This window comes from Branchiostoma floridae, chromosome 5, assembly GCF_000003815.2.
Source record: "Branchiostoma floridae strain S238N-H82 chromosome 5, Bfl_VNyyK, whole genome shotgun sequence".
NCBI classification, from domain to species: domain Eukaryota; kingdom Metazoa; phylum Chordata; class Leptocardii; order Amphioxiformes; family Branchiostomatidae; genus Branchiostoma; species Branchiostoma floridae.
Genome location: NC_049983.1, coordinates 18,706,464 through 18,712,195, shown reverse-complemented (window position 1 = coordinate 18,712,195; position 5,732 = coordinate 18,706,464).

Genomic DNA, 5,732 nt, shown 5'->3' with positions numbered 1-5,732 from the left:
CCTCATCCTTAAGAATTCAAAACAATTTAATCCTCTTTATCATACTAAACGGAGGCATCAGTTTTTGTTTCATATCAATAACTTTGTAATTTTTGTACGTACCAATCGAAACGAAAGGGGTATTAGGTTCAGAATAACCTGGAGAGACAGCAGTGAATTGCCCCCCCCCCTTAAAAACTCATCAAAATGGGAGAGTCCTAGAATGGATTCTCGTCTGAAAACATGTGTAATACTTAACTTAAGGATACCCTTCGTGTTGGCAATTGACATACATATTGCTTTCATTATAAAGTCTTTCACTGGATGTATGGTATTCATGCTGTGAAACTGGTAAAAGTGGACAAGGATCACTTTTTACGTAAATTTGACTGATGACCGATAATGCAATATACAGTTAAATGCCACAACAGAAGAGGGGACGCTATTTGACAGCATGTCAGCACAGACTTGGTCACTTTGTTTAAAATGCATGAATGGACAATGGCACGTCTTTTCAAACTTTGTCGCGTGTGGGGTAATGTAGCCCGGAGGCTGATCCTTTCTCTCTCATTGTGCAGTGTTTTGTCTTTTCTTGTCGTACTACATACCCCAGAAAGTGAACAACATTTACAGATCAGACGACAAGTTGTCTTCCAAAGGGAGTGGCGGTCTAAGTCTACACTATACTGCTGTAAACGTGCTAGATTTTGACAGTGTTGCATCATAACCAATATAAAGTCCAGTAAGATGAATTGTAAATATGACATAACATTGATATCCAGGTGACTTCACCGAATTATTCCAGCACACCGGCTGGCTACTCACACGGACAAACCCGCTTCTACCTCGCCCGATCAGCGATCATAAATTTCCGCACAGCTGAGGGATCAAGTACAAGCCCTACATTATTAACGCACATGTCAAGCGACAAAAACACACTATTTAGCACATGTGCATATTTTAGCACGCCTAACTTGGCAACATTAGACCTGCCACCCGCTGGGGGTTAGCTGGAGCCTTTTGTGCGAGTGGGTGGATTTGTATTGACAAGTTCAGGGGGCATATCGTTTCTCCTTTGTCCTCTTTCATGACTGAAAGGTGTTTCTATAAAAAATGTGTGCAAGATTAAAACTGATTTCACACATGGATTCGACACTGATTTTTCGGACATCACACTAGATATGAATATAGGCATATTTACATGTTGCTGTATCTTTTTATCGGAATCTTAAACACGGGATTTTAGCACCTTATTCTCAAGAAAACGTGCAAAATGTATCTTTTACATCATGACCGATGTACGTGACAAAAAGTGTACCCTCAAAAAAACATGCTTGCAAAGTTTTCAAAAGCAAATCGACTCGCGGTATTGGCGCGTGTGTCCTTCGCTTTCAGGTAGTCAGTGGTTTTTCTATTGTCTATTGTCATTACGATGACTCCAGAAGTTCAACAGGCGCCATAAATAGCCAGAGATGACAGTTGGCAGGCGTGATAATGGACTAATGTAGACAGATCGGACATAGCTGCACAGCCGGCTCACACAAGCTATCGGAATAGTCGGCATTCTCCCGTAAACGGAACAAGATTTTATCAATAAACGTTTTTCAGCGCGATTTGTTAGCTTCATTGTCACCTTTGTCGTCAAGAAGGTTTTGTACTTGACGCCTCTAAGTTTATTTCTCACTTAGTATTCCCTTGTGTTTGTTAGAACGCAACAATAAGGGGCCGATTTCCAGCTAGTTTTTGACGGTTTTCCCTGTAAAATACTTATTTCATAATCGCGCACTTTCATACCTTTCAATGCTTTTAGGGTCGCGCGTCGACGTCTGTGTCTATTTTCTGAAAGGAAGGTAATTTGTCAATTTGACTAATATTCTTGATTTCCAATCTTCCTTACCATTATAGAATAAAGGGATAACAAAGCTTGTGTACTTTAAAGCCAAACAAACCGAAATAATCCACTTAGTTACGTTCCCGTGCAGAATGCCATCATGTATTCGTGTTAACAATGTCCGCTTCTTATTCTACATCAACTGGCTTCCACGTCCTTTTGTTGTTCCAGATAAAAATGTCATTAAGGTCTGTTTTCCCCGTACAGATGTGATTAGGCCGGCGACAAGTCCCATTGTCATCTGTCTGTCTGTCCGCACAGCGGAACAAAGGCACCACCGCCATGTGATCAGACAAAAACAGCACATTTATTCTCCACAAGTTCACTTTGTAGTCTGATCCAAGCAAATAGCAGTACCAGAGCTCAAAATACTGAATGCATATGCAGTTTTATGTACCTATAGCTAATATTGAAGCTGTGCACCTAATGTTTGGCTGGGTGCACTTGGCTCTATATTTGTGTAGGGTTACGTAGGTAAAGGTACCACACTTGTGTACAGCACCATTTGAAGTGTCAGAAAAAATAATAAGACCTATGTCGTATCACTTGCTTGAAGCATTTGAAGTTAGAATTTGGGTTCATCGCACCGTCACAAATTGTGACGGATTTTGCTGACACTCATGTCCAATATCATGCTGTGCACCCAATTCTTTCCTGTTGTACATTTTACATTTAGACTTGTAGGTTCCTTAACGAATTTCAAGCCCTGGTACGAGTTGTTACTACAGTTCCCGGTTGTCTATAGGATCGCAGCTGACGGACAATATGGCTACCGTACCAAGGACGAACTGGTCATTTATAACCAGTACGCAAGGCGCTGTCAGGTTCTGTCTGGTCACATACACATGACCTTTATCACACAAAGACATAACCACGTGGCCTCAGGCGAAAAGGACATACATGACTGTCACTTTTCATACATTTCCACCAAATAAGATTTCGTGTTCGAGGAGAGCCACTTCTCGAACATAGCAGTGGAAGATGAACAACATTTCATTTGTCAATGTTCACAGTACAGTTCCGAAAGAAACAAACTTTTCCTTAAAATCCGCAAAACTTTCCCAAGCTTTTATCACCTTACCGACCAACAAAAAGCAATCTTCTTGCTTAAGTCGTCCAACCCCTTTATATATTAAAATGTTGGACAATTCATCTCCCACTGCATGCGGAAAAGAAGTCAAACCCACCAAATTGCTTAAGTAGAAATAGATTTAGTTTAGACGTTATTCCCTTTTGATTTATCTTTAAATGTCATTTTCCTTCTTTGTTAAGTATGTTTATGTATACCACTACTACTTTACTCTGTATGCAATTAGCCCTCGGGCATGAATTTGCAATAAAGATTGTTAAAAGGAAGCAGCCACAGTAGGAAAAGAATAGGGGTCCATCCCGGTATGAGTGTATCAAACCTTAAAGTCTTATATTGCGAGGATTGTACCTATTGTACAAAACCTGTGTGTTACGTATACGCCTAAATGTGCTTTTTCGGTTATGCTGAACAAACAAAAACAACAGTTAAGCCTAAATGCATATTATATACTGGCACTTTCCGGTATTAGCTACGTCACAGGCATCTCAATTTCTCAATTCTTTCATAAAAGGTCTGAAGTAACTTTATTTTGATGTGTCATTTTTTGTTTGTTTCGTATATTCGGCGACAACTGTGTCTGTTCAGTTTAGAAGTTTGAACGTACGGTTTATCGGGTCCATTTGATATTACCAAATACTCCATTATCAAACTTGTATTTTTTGTCTTAGGTTGTGGTAGAAAATCTATGGCCTAGTCCAAAACACTGATAGTTCAGGAAACGACTAGAGGACTTGAAAGAGAAATCGCTGCACTGCCAAAGGGATAATGCAATACATTTTTGCCTGGGGGGGGGGCAGTCGAGCGTATCGCTGCTACCTGTTTGTTAATAGTAACCTCCCAGTAGGCTGTACAAGGTGGGTCTTTGGGGGGATTATAATGATTTTTTCTGATGCCATATAACTTTTATTGCACTCAATTCCTTGTTTGTGAACAGCCTCAGTAGAGAACTGATACACAAATAGAAAAAACACATATCATAAGCCCCCCCCCTAAAGTCCCAGCTTCGAAACGCCTGCTAAAGAGGCTACGAGCTTGCAGTGTATATGTCAGTATAGCCCTGTTGCTGAGAGAAACAAGACAGAGAAGGAAAGGAAAGACCGTAGGTTGAGATAACACATCCCGGATGGTTGGAGAACGAAATAGTGATTAATCAGATGGAATGCATGAATGAATGAGAGAATGATGAATGAATGATGGATAAGCTAGGAGTCGCCATGTGTTCTTTTGTCCCCTCCCGAGACCGGAGGTTTTGGTTTGTCGGTCTCCTGACAAATTTATGGCCCGTCGTTAATCTTCTGCTGCGAAACAATTCCTGAGTAATCCTCGCCCATCCATCAGTGATCCATCCCAGCGCACCTTTCCTCTCTACCTGTCCGGGTGTTGTCCCGCCGTCCTGACGTTGGACGGTTGTTATACTAAGTTGCTAAGAACTGCTCTCAACGTCCAATGGTCACATCATATCACTAACAAGGTCTTGTATGCTGGCATACCAAAACTGTCCGATAAGATTCGAACTAGGAGATTAAAGTTTGCGGGACACTGCCTTAGGAGTAAGGAAATAGTTGCTGACCTGGTACTATGGACACCCAGGCATGGTAAGAGGAGGCCAGGTAGGCCGACAGCAACATACATAGACATGCTCAAAAAAGACACTGGCCTTGAGGTTGACAACCTACATCATGATCAAGTATTGATCGAGAGAGACATATGGGCTGACATCTCAACTCGAGACCGGAAGGACTCGCCTTAAGCAAGTAAGCAAGCAAGTATGCAAGTCCTGACGTGATGGCGCCCCGGTCCCGCCAGGTCAGGATGCTCATTTTTCACACCTCAGCGTGCTGACAGTCCACGTCCAGGTGGTGGGGTCGAATTACACCTTAAGTAACACAAGAAAAATGCTTCATACATTCCTAATGCAAGTCCACGCAGTAGAAATGTGACACTCCACGCCTTACTTTTGGTAGCTTGACGTTAGAATGAGCCCTCCTCAGTCACATTCCATGTCAGAGTAGAAAGTTCTTTTTCTCTTGATAACATTGGAAACTTAAGCTATCTTCCATGCCTTTAGTAAATATTGTCCTTTTCGTTAGTTTGAACTTTATTTCAGTACGCATGACACTATGAATCTTAACAATTATGTCTAAGTTTGGGTTATCTTTCTCTACTAATAGATTAAAAGAGAGAAAGATACATCGCGTTTAGCTCATTAGTATAATTTATGGTCCTTAGATGTTTGTATCCTTTATTGCAGTAATCCAGTATGTACTTAGCGTTAAGTACTTAAGGTTAAATGTACAATAAAGGCAATAACTCTTTATATGTCCGGTGGACATGGACGGATTTGAAATGGCGGACGGGGCATTGATAAATAATATTGTTGATGTGGGTTGAATTTGCATTTTCTATTCGTCCAGTGTGACTCTGAAACTTTATGTGTCCTCAGATGACCTTGTAACAGATATCTATCATTAACAGTATTGTCAAGGCTGCTTCATTCCCTTTTCTTGTCTGTTCCTCCCTATTTTCCTTCTTTCTCCTTACTGTTTCCTTGTTTATCTATTTCTATCTCTTTGTTCATTCTTCTTTCGTTTTGCATTTGTGCTCCTTGCCTCAAGACAAAGAGACACAGAAGCTAGGACAATAGCTGCGACAGGTAGCCATTGTTTCCGCCCCGCCTGTATCACCTGGAGAGTACACGACTGTGAACTTCAGCTGCGTCGCTTGTCCTGTGAACCATAAAGAGCACGACTATAAATATGTTCAAGACATTTA